At 32.6% G+C, this 13,625-nt stretch overlaps 1 protein-coding gene across 2 annotated transcripts in view; it reads left to right on the top strand.

Annotated features, from left to right (window-relative positions):
* Positions 1-13,625, top strand: part of TSC22D1 (TSC22 domain family member 1) — a 121,000-nt gene that overhangs the window by 70,789 nt on the left and 36,586 nt on the right. The window lies entirely within an intron of this gene.

Here is a 13,625-nt window from a genome sequence, read left to right as displayed (position 1 = left end):
TCATGAATATATTTTTTATAGTAAGTGATTTTTGAGTTTAAGGAAATCTTTTATCTCACGGTCATCAAAACAATTTCCTATAATTTGTTCTAAAATATTAAGGTTTTGTGTTGTACATTTACATCTTTAACTATCCAGAATTATTTTTAAAAATTGTAGCATATAGAGAAAAATGTATAAGTCATATCACTCGATGAATTATTACAAAATAATGGGTACGTAACCTCCATTCAGATAAAAATAACAGAACATTACCATTCTAGAATCCCATCTCAAACCACCTCCTAAATACTATCCTTATTCTTCTCCTCGAAGATACCTATTCTACAGGCTTCTAATACTATCAGTTAATTTCGTCCATTTTGAACTTTATAGAAATGAAATTATATGCTACATATTCTTTTGTTTCTGATTTTTCTTACCCAGTAATATATTTGTGAGACACATCCATGTTGTGGAGTTTAACAGAAGTTTGTTCATTTTCATAGATACATACTATTTGATTCTATGAATATACCATATTTTATTTCTCCATTCTGTTGATATATATTTGGGTTGTTTCCATTTGAAGACTGTTATGAATAATGCAGCTATGAACACTCTTGTACATGTCTTTTGTTGTAAATATTTAAAAATATTTGCATATCTGTCCTAGGAATAGAACTGGTTGGTTTGTGTATGTTCATCTTTTGTAGATATCTCCAGGTTTCCAAAGTGGTTGTACCTATTAATATTTTCACCCCTACCAGCTGTGTATATGAGCGTTCTAGTAGCTCCATATTCCATCCATCTCTTATGTTGAAACCCACTTGTTGGTCTTTCAAGTTTTGGCCATCTTGTTGAGTGTGTAGTGGTACCTCATTGTGGTGGTAAATTGCATTTCTCTTAGTGCTAATGAGATTGAGCAGAGATACACAGGCTATTTGGATATATTATTTTATAAAATGCCTGTTAAATTCTCTTGCCTGTTTTTCTATTGGATTGTTTGTCTTTTTCTTACTGATTTTAGTTCTTTAAATAGTCATGAAATGAGCTCTTTGATGTGTTACAAATATCTCCTCTCTGACGATGACTTACATTTTAATTTTCTTATTGATGTCTTTTAATAAACAAATTCCTAATTTTGAGGTAGTTCAGTTCATCTTTTTCTTTATAGTTAATGCTTTTGTATCTTGTTTTAAGAAATCTTTGTCTATTCCCAAAATATTCTCCTATTTATCTTCTAGAAACAGTTTTACCTTTCACATTTAGAGCTACCATCTGATTTGACTTCTTTATAGGATGTGAGGTGAGGATCTCAAGTAATTCTTCCCCCATATGGACAGCTAATTGGTTCAGCACCAATATTTGAAAAGGCTGTTCTTTCTTTCTTTCTTTTTTTTTTTTTTTTTGCAGTGCTGCTTTTGTCATAAACCCATATATATGTGTATGTACTTAGGGTCCATTTCTGTATTCTGTTCTTCTAATGTAATATTGGTTTGTTAAAAAGCACCTGGGACGTTGAAGTCCCTTCACTGTCTTCTTCTTTAAGATGTCTTGGTTATTATGAGGTTCTTGCCCTTCCATATAAATTTTATGGTTCCTCATAAAGCCATTTTGGGATTTTGATGAATGCCACTGGATTTAGGAATATTACTGAATCTAGAGATGAATATGGGGATTTGTGATATTGAGTTTCTTTATTTTAGTCTCTTTTATATATGTCAGTAAAATTCTAGGTATCTTTGGTTAAATTCTAGGTGTTTTGTTGCTTTTGTAAATATCTTTTTGAAAATTATATGTTATTTGTGTTGGTATATCCAGAAGGCAGTTAGCTACTTTGTTAAACTTTCTTACTCATTCTAAGAAATTCTCTGTTTATTATTTTGTTTTTCTGTGTAGACAATCATAGCATCTGAGAATAATGACCAACTTTGTTTCTTCTTTTCCTATATTTGTTCTTTTTTCTTGTTTTACTGAACTGACTAGAACAGTACTGTCCATTAAAAATATAATGTGAGCCATAAGTATAATTTAAAATTTTATAGTAGTCACATTAAAAAATAAAAAGAAATAGATGAAGTGAATTTTAATAACTTATTTAATTTAATATTGTAATTTCAACATGTAATCAATATAAAATTAATGAGATATTTTACTTTTGAGGGGGTACTAAATCTTCAAAAGCTGGTATGGATTTTGCACTTATACAACATCTCAGTTTGGACTAGCTATATTTCAAGTGCTCATAGCCATGTGTGGCTAGTGGCTACGGTAGTAGACAATGCAGGGCTACAATTTCCAGTAGGGTGCTGCTGTTATTGTGAGTATACTTGTCTTGTTTCTAATTTTGAAATAAATCCTGTCATTCGCCGATTAGGAAGGATGTATTCTGTAGGTTTTGGTAGATATCTTTTAGGTGGTTAAAGAAGTTTCCTTACATTTTTTAACTTACTAAATTTTACTCTTAATAAGAAATTTATATTGAATTTTGTTGAAAATTTTTAAAATCTCTTGAGGTGATCTTTTTTCTTTAATTTGCTAAGGTGATAAGTAAAATTTATAGATTTTCTATGGTAAGCTACTCTTGTATTGCTTGGATAAACCCGACTTGGTTTTGACATATTTTTATTCACTATGAGATTTGTTTTATGTTTGTTTTTAAGGATTTTTGCACTGTTCATAAAAGGAAATGGCCTGTAATTTTCTTTTTTCAAAACTATACTTTCTCTTTTTGGTTTCAAGGTTTTACTAGCCTCTTAAAATAAGCTAGAAAGTAAAGAGTTTATATATATATATATATATATATATATATATATATGTATATATAGTCTCTAGAAAAATTTTTATAAAAGAATGTTATCTTGTTCCTTGGCAGTTTGGTAGAACTTTGCATATAAAACCTTCTGGGTCTTGTTGTTCAAGTTTTCAAAGTTGCCTTAAAGTTAATAGTACTCTGTTATAGTACAAGGATTTAAGACTATAAAATTCCCTCAGAGTTATTTATTTTACAGCTTATCTTACAAATCTACATTTGCTTTTAATTTTAACTGTTTTAAATTTCAATTATGATTTATTTTTGATCCACAGATTTTTTTAGAAGTGTTTTAAAATTATCAAGTGTAGGTGTTTTTGTGTCTTTATCATTCTATTAGTGAATTATACATTAATTAATTGCATGGTGATCTACAAACATGGTTTGTATGAACTGATTCTTTTCAATGTGTTTAGTCTTACTTTATGGTTTAGCCCATGGACAGTTTATATAGATGGTCCATGTATGCTTGTAAAGGATGTGTATTCTTTAATTTTGAGGTTGAGGATTCTCTATGTCCATTAAGCCAAGTTTTTTAATTGCTTTGATGAGATCTTTAATATCTTAACTAATTTTGTCTGCTTGACCTAACAGTAATAGAGATGATTTGATACCTTTTTCCTTAGAGTTCTATCAAATTTTGCTTTATATGTTTATGTGTATTCAATGCTTATAAGTTTAGGATTTTTATCTTCTTTGTTCATTGGAGCTATTATGTCATGACTCTCTTTAATCCTAATGATGCTTTTTGCTTAGGTTTATTTTGTCTTATTTTGACAGGGTTATTCCAGCTTTCTTTGTTTGGTATTGCCAATGATATCTTTTTTCCACTTCCTATTTTTTAGCATTTCCATGCCCTTATGTTAATATTTTAGCATGTCTCTTGTGAATATAGTGGGTTGTTTTTAGGGGGGTGGCATTTTAAATCTTTGGTACATTTGGTCTATTTGTATTTATTGTGATTACAGATCTGAATTTCTTTCTTCCATCCTGTGCTTCCTATTTGTCCTGGTTTTTCCATGCTTTGCCCCCTTCTCATTCTTGCCCTATTTTTTTGGATTTTTTTTGGGCTTGTTTACCTTTTTTGTTTTCTTCCCCTTTTCTGGTTTGGGAGCTATGTATTCTATTAATGTTCTTTTAGTTTATGCCCTTTGTATAATCAACTTAACAAAATCTAAAATTAATCAATATGTTAAAATCCATCCTCAAAACCCACAAAAAACTTACAGCATTTTAACAGTAATTACCATTACCTTTCCCTACTCTCTATAATTTGCATGATATTCTTGTCCATAATTTTCACTTTACTTTTAATAATTCTACAAATTTGACATTATTATTTTAGAGAGATGTTTAGATTTACCTACATGTTTACTGCTTTCTTTACTTACTATTCTTTCTTTTAATTCTTTCTTGTAACTCAGACTTTTCTAATGGAGTATTTTTCTTCTTTCTAAAGATAGGTTTTGGGAGTTCCTTTAGTGAATGTCAAATGGTGGTAAACTTTTCTTTTATGTTTATCTGAAAATGTTTTCATTTTACTCCAGTTCTTTGAAAGGTCTGCGTTTTACCCAGTTCTCAGTTATTTTAGTCATATGTTCTCTCTGAAATACATTTTTGAAATATCTTCCTAATGAAAAAGGTAATCAGAAGTCTAATATTAATATTTATTATGTGCAGGCTTAATTGAAAAATCTTACTAAGGAGACTCTTAACCTTGTACAAAGTTTGTGTTAGGTTACTGAAAGAATTGCTGTACATTTAAAGACTAAAAAAGGACTGAAAGAACTTTCCATATATGTATTGTGGTGACTGCCCTTAAATTTGTAGCTAGAATCACTATCTATAGGACTTCTTATTGTTTATAGCTTTGAGTTTTCATTTGCTTATATTAAGCACTCATTTTTCGAAAACTTGTACTTTACTAGTTCCTGGTGATGAGACAGCAGCCTGTATTCCATTCTTTAAAAATCTTGTTTTCTAACTACTGCCTCAATTGAAGTAAGCTTAAGTGGATTTATACTATTATTAATGTCCATCCCTTATTTCTTCTATAATAATGGTAAAAGGAGGAGGATGGAATCCAAGATTTATTGGATCTTTATATATCACTCATGCCATATACTCTGTGTATCTATTTTTTTTTGCTGTTGTTCTTACTACATACGATCTCACCTTTTATTTTATAAATGAGGAAATGGAGTTTGAAAGTTAAGTGACTTCTTGAGGTACCATCATATATAAGTGTTGGGACTAGGAGTCAAAACACAGATGCTCATGTATTTCCTACAATTCTAGTGTCATTTGCATTAAAATATTCTATGGTAATCAATCGTCTCTCTGCAGACCAGCAAGCAGATGGCATAACCACCCATGTGGCTTGCTGTTAGATGTGGGAAAGAGCCCCTCAGCTAATAATATTGCTGTGCTGTTATTCTGTGGTGCTCCAAAAGCCTATAATTAGATTTACTTCTAGGATTTGAGATAGTTATCTTGTGCCACAAATTGTTAAATTTGTTTGTCATGAATATTGTGCTTTTAACAATTTCTTTTAATATCATTCCCTGCCTTCCCCAACTCCAACTCGCATCCTAGACTAACATAATAAGCAATAATAAATAGCTATGCATTTTTATTCTTCCAGATTAATTAAAGTAACTTATACTTTTGTGCCCACATTCAGAGACATTATTTACCTCAGGATTGGGAAGCACTGTTATGTATAATGCACATAAGATGGGCTCGTATAGGGAGGGAGAAGGGACTGTGTTTCCTTCCTTGCTTATCGACAGGAAATTAGTATATTACCTTAAAGTGTTTCACAGTAAGAAATGGAAATCCTGTTATTGTAGAGACTAGAGATTTTAAAGGGATATTTGAACATTCCCATAGTTGACTATAGAAATAATTTCACATTCTTAGGCTACTCCAACTTCAAAACATTCAGATACTATTAATATTTGTTTTTTGGGTTTTTTTAAATCTATTCCTTTTTCTTTTCAATTTCAAACTTTGTGATGGTATGTCTGTTGTATTTGTTAGCAAATTTTGTAAATTTTTTTGTATTTAAATACTTTTTTTAAAAAACACCAAGATTTGTGTATGAGATGCCTATGCACAAATACAGGCATCTTTCTCTCAGCTTAAGAAAAATTAGGCTAGAAATTGAATTATGGAATATTATATAAATAAAATTGTACTGAATTTAAGATAGCCTGGGTTACATTATGTAAAAATATTCTGGATTTATGGACTATTTTTATTAAGATACGATGTGTTAGCGCCATCTACTGTTAAGTAAGAATAATCACTTCTTGGTGTACATTTGAATTTTTCCCAGTGTCTTATTCCAAATCCAGCATGTTACTGCAGGCCTTCTCACTGAGTTGACCACTCTGTATAATATGGGTGTTTTGGGCTATTCAGATGATATCCTGTCTGTATTCAGGGTTGGATAATTTTTGTAGATCTTGTTTCATAACTCTTGTCAAAATAGCAATGGCAAATTTCTTACAATTTTCTTGACAGTTCAGCATTTTAAAATAGAGCTAGCTGATCATGCTAGCTTTTCATATAGCATCCTTTTTTTTTAATTTTCTATTTGACCATTGTTATAAAGACTGGTGGATTAAAATTGGGATTTAAATTGAATATCTAGTTTGTAGCTGAAAGACTGTTCATGAAAGGCTATATCTCAGTGTTGCTTATTAACTAATTGAATGTCTAAATCTGTAATTTAGTGGAAAACCTGCATTTTCTTAATGGAGAGGATATTGCAAAAATAGTTTAATATAATGTACTGATTAGGAACATAAGCTTTAAAGTTAGACTCCCTGAGTTTAAATGCTGGCATTACTACTTGTTGCATTTGTGATCTTGAGGCCATCAACCTTAATGTCTCTGAGCCTCAGTTTTCTCATCTGAAAATGAGAGTAATGATAATAGTTAGTACCTGCCTCTTGAGATTATTGTGAAGCATAAAGAAAATTACCTTTCTAAAGTATTGAGCATAAAGTCTGGCACATTAATAAGCACTCAAATGTTGGTTGCTATCATTATTAATATTGTTGTCAATGTTTGTATATTCAAAGTAAATAGAATGCTTCAATAAATATATTTTTATCTTGATAACTAATAACTTTTTTGACAATGAAATAATGCTTGGCATAAAATATGTCGCTTAAGAACATACATGTTCAAAAGGTTTACTGTTTGTTTATGTGTGGTAGAGTGGAAAGAACAAAGTTGAGTCTTCAGTCTTGGCTCTGTCAGTTACTAGTAGTGTAACTTGCAGTGAATTATTTAACCTCTCTAAAGCTCAGTTTCTTCATCTGAAAATGAGTTGAGGATTAAATTCTATAAGATATCTATAAAGTCATCATTCTTGGCACTTAGTAGGCTAACTGCATAAATGTTAATTCTCTCATTTAATAACATACTGCAAATTTACTAACATGCATGTATTTCTATAGTTTTGCTTTATAGTACTCATACTAAAATTAAAAGATATTAAGTACCCTTTATATTAAAAGAAACTGCTGGAGTTCCAGAAGGATACAACAAAATTGTGATATCCTCAAGGAGCATAATTGAGATGGGATATAAACATGTGAAATTTTTTTTTAAACTTTAATAATGGTTCAAGCAGTAATATTTGTATGCAATTGCTAATTAAATTACACAGAAATGTTTTCGGGGAGTTCAAAGGAGGAATGCTTTTCATACTGGACCCAGATTCCATACCCCCCTCCAACCTTACTGTTAAAATTTTTTGTGGTAGTATGGCCTATTTGGCATTCTAGGACATAAGTTAAAATCCACTCACGGATTATTAGTAATATTTGTTGATTTCATGTTATCTACCAGCATCATGTACCAAGGCTGTGGATCCATCTAGCCTTCAAGGTGGGCAGAGTAGGATGGGGTCTGGTGGTAAATGATCAGCACTGAGTATAGTTCCTGAGCACAGCAGATGCTCATAAATAATTGAATGAATGATTGGAAGTGTCTGCATCACAGTTGTTATACTGACAAGCTAGTGTCCTTATGGCACACTAATTTAAGTTTCTTTGTAGAATTACAAATAGCTAATTCCCTCCTGTGTCCTCTGGGACTTTGCTTCATCAGGATACATCATCTCTTACTATTAATATCTTTAATCTTTTCCACTTTTTTGACAACTTGTATGAACCAGTAACTCCCCAACCCCTTGCCAGTCCCGTCATCCTCATTACTCAGTTATCTCTACTGCTGTGCTGTGGCTATTCCCTCTTACCACCCTACAACCCAAGCTTTTTCTCCAGATATCACCAACGATTTCCTAACTGCTAAGTCTCAAATTGGAGAAACACTTTTCCTTCCATATGTCTTTTGATCTCTGTGTCGTTGGCATTGTTGTTTGTTACTTCCTGGAGTTCTCTCTTGGCTCCAGCATACCAATCTCTCTTGGTTCTCCTCCTATCTCTTGGCCTTCCTTTCAGCTTCATTTACTGTTTCTTTGGGTTTTTTTCTCCCCAGCCCTCTTACATGTTGATGTTTCCCTAGGTTCTATTATTTGCCCTCCCTTCTTTTTACTCTACAGGTTTTCTTTACACTCCAGGGACCCTACTCACATGCTGGTAATTGGATGCCTCCACTTGAGATTTATCTGTGGAAACAAGTTCAACCACTGACAGCGCAAGGGGAAGAGGGTGTGGGCTTTAGCCCCTCATAATACCCATTACCTGTTACACACTGAAGATTGAAATACAATGTAGGTACATGCAATCTGTGTGAAACAACCAAAAAACCCAAAACCCTATGTAAAAGCAAACTTGGCCTCAAGAAGCATCTTTTAGCCCCTCCCACTGAACCTACTCTGTAGGAGTTCCAGAGCTGTCCCCGAGTGTCCTCAGTTTCACTGTGAACATATCTACTTGGATGTCTCCTCCAAACTGGACCCCTCATTTATCCCTCTTTTCATACACTTTGCCCCTCTACTGTTCTGTCACAGTTCATAGTACCAAGATGTATTCTGTATCTTAAGCCCAAACCTCAAATTGTCCTAAACTCTATTTCTTTATTCTCAACAGCTGGTCCTGGGATCACTATTGAATTAGTCTTTCATTTGTGAGAGAATTCACTGCATTTTATTACACTTAATTGATTAATGGCAATTTCTTTCATTAGAGTTTTTGTGTCCCAAGCACTTACCACAATTTTTTTTTTTTTTTTTTTTTTTGAGACAGAGTCTCACTCTGTTGCCCGGGCTAGAGTGAGTGCCATGGCGTCAGCTTAGCTCACAGCAACCTCAAACTCCTGGGCTCCAGCAATCCTCCTGCCTCAGCCTCCCAAGTAGCTGGGATTACAGGCATGCGCCACCATGCCCGGCTAATTTTTTGTATATATATATATTTTAGTTGTCCATATAATTTCTTTCTATTTTTAGTAGCGACGGGGTCTCACTCTTGCTCAGGCTGGTCTCGAACTCCTGACCTCGAGCGATCCACCCGCCTCGGCCTCCCAGAGTGCTAGGATTACAGGCGTGAGCCACCGCGCCCGGCCTACCACAATTTTTATATAGTATTAAGTGTTCAACTAATACTTTATATGAAGAAATGAATGTATCCGCAATCACTATTTCCTAAGGAATTAATAGCCTTACTCTATTGTCTTAAAAAATGCCAAAGCACTATAAAAAATAGATTTTCCAATCTTAATTTTTAAAAAATGTTAATGAATGTTGATTAATGTTATATTAAAGTGAAATACTTTAAAATCTCTTTTACAGTTGCTCAATTTAAAGGAAAGTTTTTATGTGGTATCAATACATTTTAGAATGTATGCACTTAAACCTTCCATTTTGAAAAAATGACTTGCTTCTTATTAGTCTTATGCTACTAATCTCATTTTTCTTATTTGATACTTCTCAGTATTTTTTTATTGAATTCTCTCAAATGGTGAGAGCATTTTCATGTTTGTTAAATGCAAAACTATATATTTGACATAAGAGATACATTCAGATAACGAAAGCTGAAACTTTGAAATATCTAGCTTTAACCTTCTGAGAAGATTATGGGCTAATGATGATTCAGGTTCATCATGGGTGTGATAAATTGTCTTGTACGATGGCTGCCACTTGTTTTTTGTCTATCTCTTTTTGTAACTGTTAGTGTGTGTGTGTGGCTGGTGACAGCTTGCCATTTTTGTTTGGTTGCTTTTACGCTTGGGAGGCCCAAGAAGCCAGATAATCACGTTGTAAAGATTATATGATAAACAAGAGTCAATAATTCTTAAACAACAGGAGCAGAGAATATTGATTTGGTGCAGTGGCTTTATAAGAGCTTTTTCAACTGTTCAGAGGTTGGTCTTCATTCTGAGTTTCTAGACTGTGTACTGAAGGTTAGGGTTGCTGATTCTAGATACATATTAATAGATGAATTTCCCATTCATTTGTGGTTCGTCTAGTTCTGGTGTTTTCTGGAATCAGTCTGTCTTCTGTAGTTTATTTCATTGCATCTACTCAAAGAACCATCTGGGGCCACTAAGACGGTTTAGTTATTTTTTCATTCAGTAATATTCAGAGACTTTTAATCTTTGGTAGAGAGCATTCCTGAAAATCTACACATGCACACACACACAAAGAACCTGACTGAAAATCTACACACGCACAGTACCTGTGTGTTTGTTTATATTCACACATAGCATATATTCATTAATTTTGTTCCTATTAGTTAGCTGCCAGCAGCCCTGCCTAGTGCTGTTTATAGAGAGTATTAGTAATGTCTGTGTGTACATTCTGAGCCGTCTTGCTGGGTTGTGTGCATAGTAGGAAAGACTAGATACTGTGGTAGAATGTGGGAAACAAGCTAAGCATGAGTTTTCCATAAACAGTTGGATGTTGGTTTATGTCTTGGAATGTGTTGTAAATTTACTATCATTGGCTTCTTTTAAATATATAAAGAATTGCTATGCATGAAAAATGTGAAAAAAATTCCAATACCCCATTTTCTTTTCAAATTTTGAGCTTCACGTTTATTTAATTCTTTGTAGAGGCAATAACATGTATACTCTGGCATCGGGCTTCCAAGTTCCAAGCCTGACTCAGAAAATTACGTACTTATGCCCATAAACTTGGGCATATTATTTAGTACTTCTGTGGCTCAGTTTTCCTGCCTATAAAATGGTAAAATAAAGTTATTGTGAGGATTATATGAGACAATATAGTAATATATATAAAGTACTTAGAAAAGTGTGTGGAGTTCAGTATTGGTAATATTATTCTGTATCTATTATGTTTATTTACTGTGGGAAACATCTGAAACATAAGTAAATTTTAATATTTCTTCAAATTTAAGACTTCCAGAATTTCCTGACATCTCCAAGAGAATGTTGTGATCTATTAATAACTGTTTAAGCAATTTAAAAATAGTTCAGGTTTTAAGTTCTGTCCTAGTTTTCCCAGGGAATCTGGTGAAATTATTTTACCTTTTCCATAAGGACTTTATTTTAAAACAGGAATAAAATTAATACTTCGGTATTTTCCGTGGTCTCTTTTCTCTCCTTCAAACACCTCTGACTTCCAGGCACTGTGTTAGGAGATACAACAGTGAAAACGCACGTGTTCCTTGCCCACTATACCTTGAGTGTAATAGGGGAGTCAAACTGTCTTACTTTTAATTATGCAGGTGATTAAGTTATACTAAAGAATGGTATTTAGCTGTATGAGTGAGTGCATTTGACAGGGAGACTTCCTCTGGTCTCATGCAATCATGGAAAGCATTCATGAAAGGCTCACTTCAGGAAGGAACTTCAGCTGAGAGTCAAAGAATGATCTAAGTTACTAACTAGAAAAGAAGTGGATATGGCAAGGAATGCATCTCAGGCAGAGTTGGAATGTTTAAATGCCCAGAAATGGAAGGGAGCCATTATTATATATTAAGAATGTGTATTATTTCAAGAAAAAATAATGGTTTCTTATTTTTTGATTGAATTTTCTTATTAAATATTAATATGTTACATCTAGGAAGATCTATGTTAATAGTCTTAAAACTTTTAAATTAATAATGAGGTAGTATAATAGTTTCTTAAAATCTTTGTGTTTAAGAAAATATAAAAAGAAACTTGATTTTTATATAAATTGTAATTATTAAATATAAAAACGTCATAAACTTTTCTATTGACTCATGATTTTAAAATTAAAGGTTGACTGCAAGAATAAGATATTTATTTTTGATTATTCAGCAGTCAGATCATGCAGTTTATGAATACTTTTGATACATTTTCTTTTTTAAAAATAGAGCACATTATTTCTGTTTTTGTATATTGACACCTATTATTAGATAATCATCAAAAAGAAGAATATCCCTTCATTAGTTATTCTAAGTTTATTTCAAATTACAATAATTTATATTTTTGTTGACTGAAACAGCACTAATTCTGTTTTGTTGTAATAAACCTAATACATTTTTTAAGTATTGATATCCTCGGAAATAAATTACTCAAGTTTTTCTACAGTTTGAATATAGTAATACCTAGTTTATGTATTATGTCAACAGTAACATTTCAGGTAATATTTGAAAGCTGTATATCCTTTGTGACCTGAACATTTTTTGTTAGAATATTAGTTTTTAATGATTGTGTAATCCATGTTTTAGTGACAGTAGCCCCACCTATACTGATGTGGGATACCAGTCCCTCTTCCAAGTATTTTTTTGAATCCTCAGAGGAATATCTCACATGGGTTCGTGCAGATGTCTGGGTGTTAACCACATGGCACTAATTTAGTTGTTCTGGCCTCCCACTAAGGTTCTGTCATGTTGACTGGGTACTGCCATTATGTTGGGTTTGTTGTTTATCCTTTTGGCCGTGGCAGGTACTGGCCGTGCCAGGTCACTCAGTGCTTTGTAGGACGTGCTGGTGGAGCTGTCTAGTCTGGGAGTTTTATTTGTAGAAAGATTTTTTTCACTGTATTGATTTGATTTTATATAATGGCAATATAGGACCATTCAGATTTTATATCTGGCATTCTGTTTTAGTAAATTATATTTTTTCTAACCACTTGTCCATTTAATCTGTGTCTTTTAAATTATGGTTATATTCCTTTTTCATTCCTGATATTGCTTATTTTTGCCTTCTCTTTTTTCGTGATTTATCAGACTAGAGGTTTACCAGTCTATTTTAGGGTCTTTTTCACAGAGCCAACTTTTGGCTTTGTTGATCTTCTAATACATATTTGTTTTCTATTAATAGTTTTTACTGTTGTCTTTATTATCTCCTTTCTTGAAGTTTTTTGAGTTTATTTTGCCTATCTGTCCTCCTCCCCCCACCCCACTCCCCGGTTTTCTTGGTAAATCCTTATCCCACTAATCTTTAGTCTTTATTCTAATATTCAAGACTATACATTTGCCTTGTATTACTTTAGTTGCATCCTACAAGTTTTGATATATACTATGTTTGTTGTTATTCATTTCATTCTTATAATTAAAAAAAAAAATCTCCCACTTCTGTGATGTTGCCCCCTTTGAATTTTCTTTAATTTTTTAAAGTTTAACCTATTTTTTTTAAAAGAGTCAACTTATATATTTATTTAGTAATTATATACATTTCCCATCTGGTAATTTATACCATGCTGCTTTATTTGTGTCAATACCTTTCAGTTTCCCTTGGTTGATTTGATCAGTCTCTTTTTCCCTTCTGGAGTAGCACTGCAGACTGTTTAAGAGAAAAACAAATGAAGAATTGTCTATTTCTCTGTTTCCCACCCCATACTCATCTCTGCTTCAGTATAATGTGTATTTATAGGGCTAGGGTAGAATATCTTGGACACAAATTACAGGAAGTACAATGAGGC

The sequence above is a fragment of the Eulemur rufifrons genome, chromosome 4, assembly GCF_041146395.1.
Source record: "Eulemur rufifrons isolate Redbay chromosome 4, OSU_ERuf_1, whole genome shotgun sequence".
NCBI classification, from domain to species: Eukaryota; Metazoa; Chordata; class Mammalia; order Primates; family Lemuridae; genus Eulemur; species Eulemur rufifrons.
The sequence above is the reverse complement of the archived record's forward strand: the minus strand, read 5'-3'. Positions and strand labels throughout refer to the sequence as shown.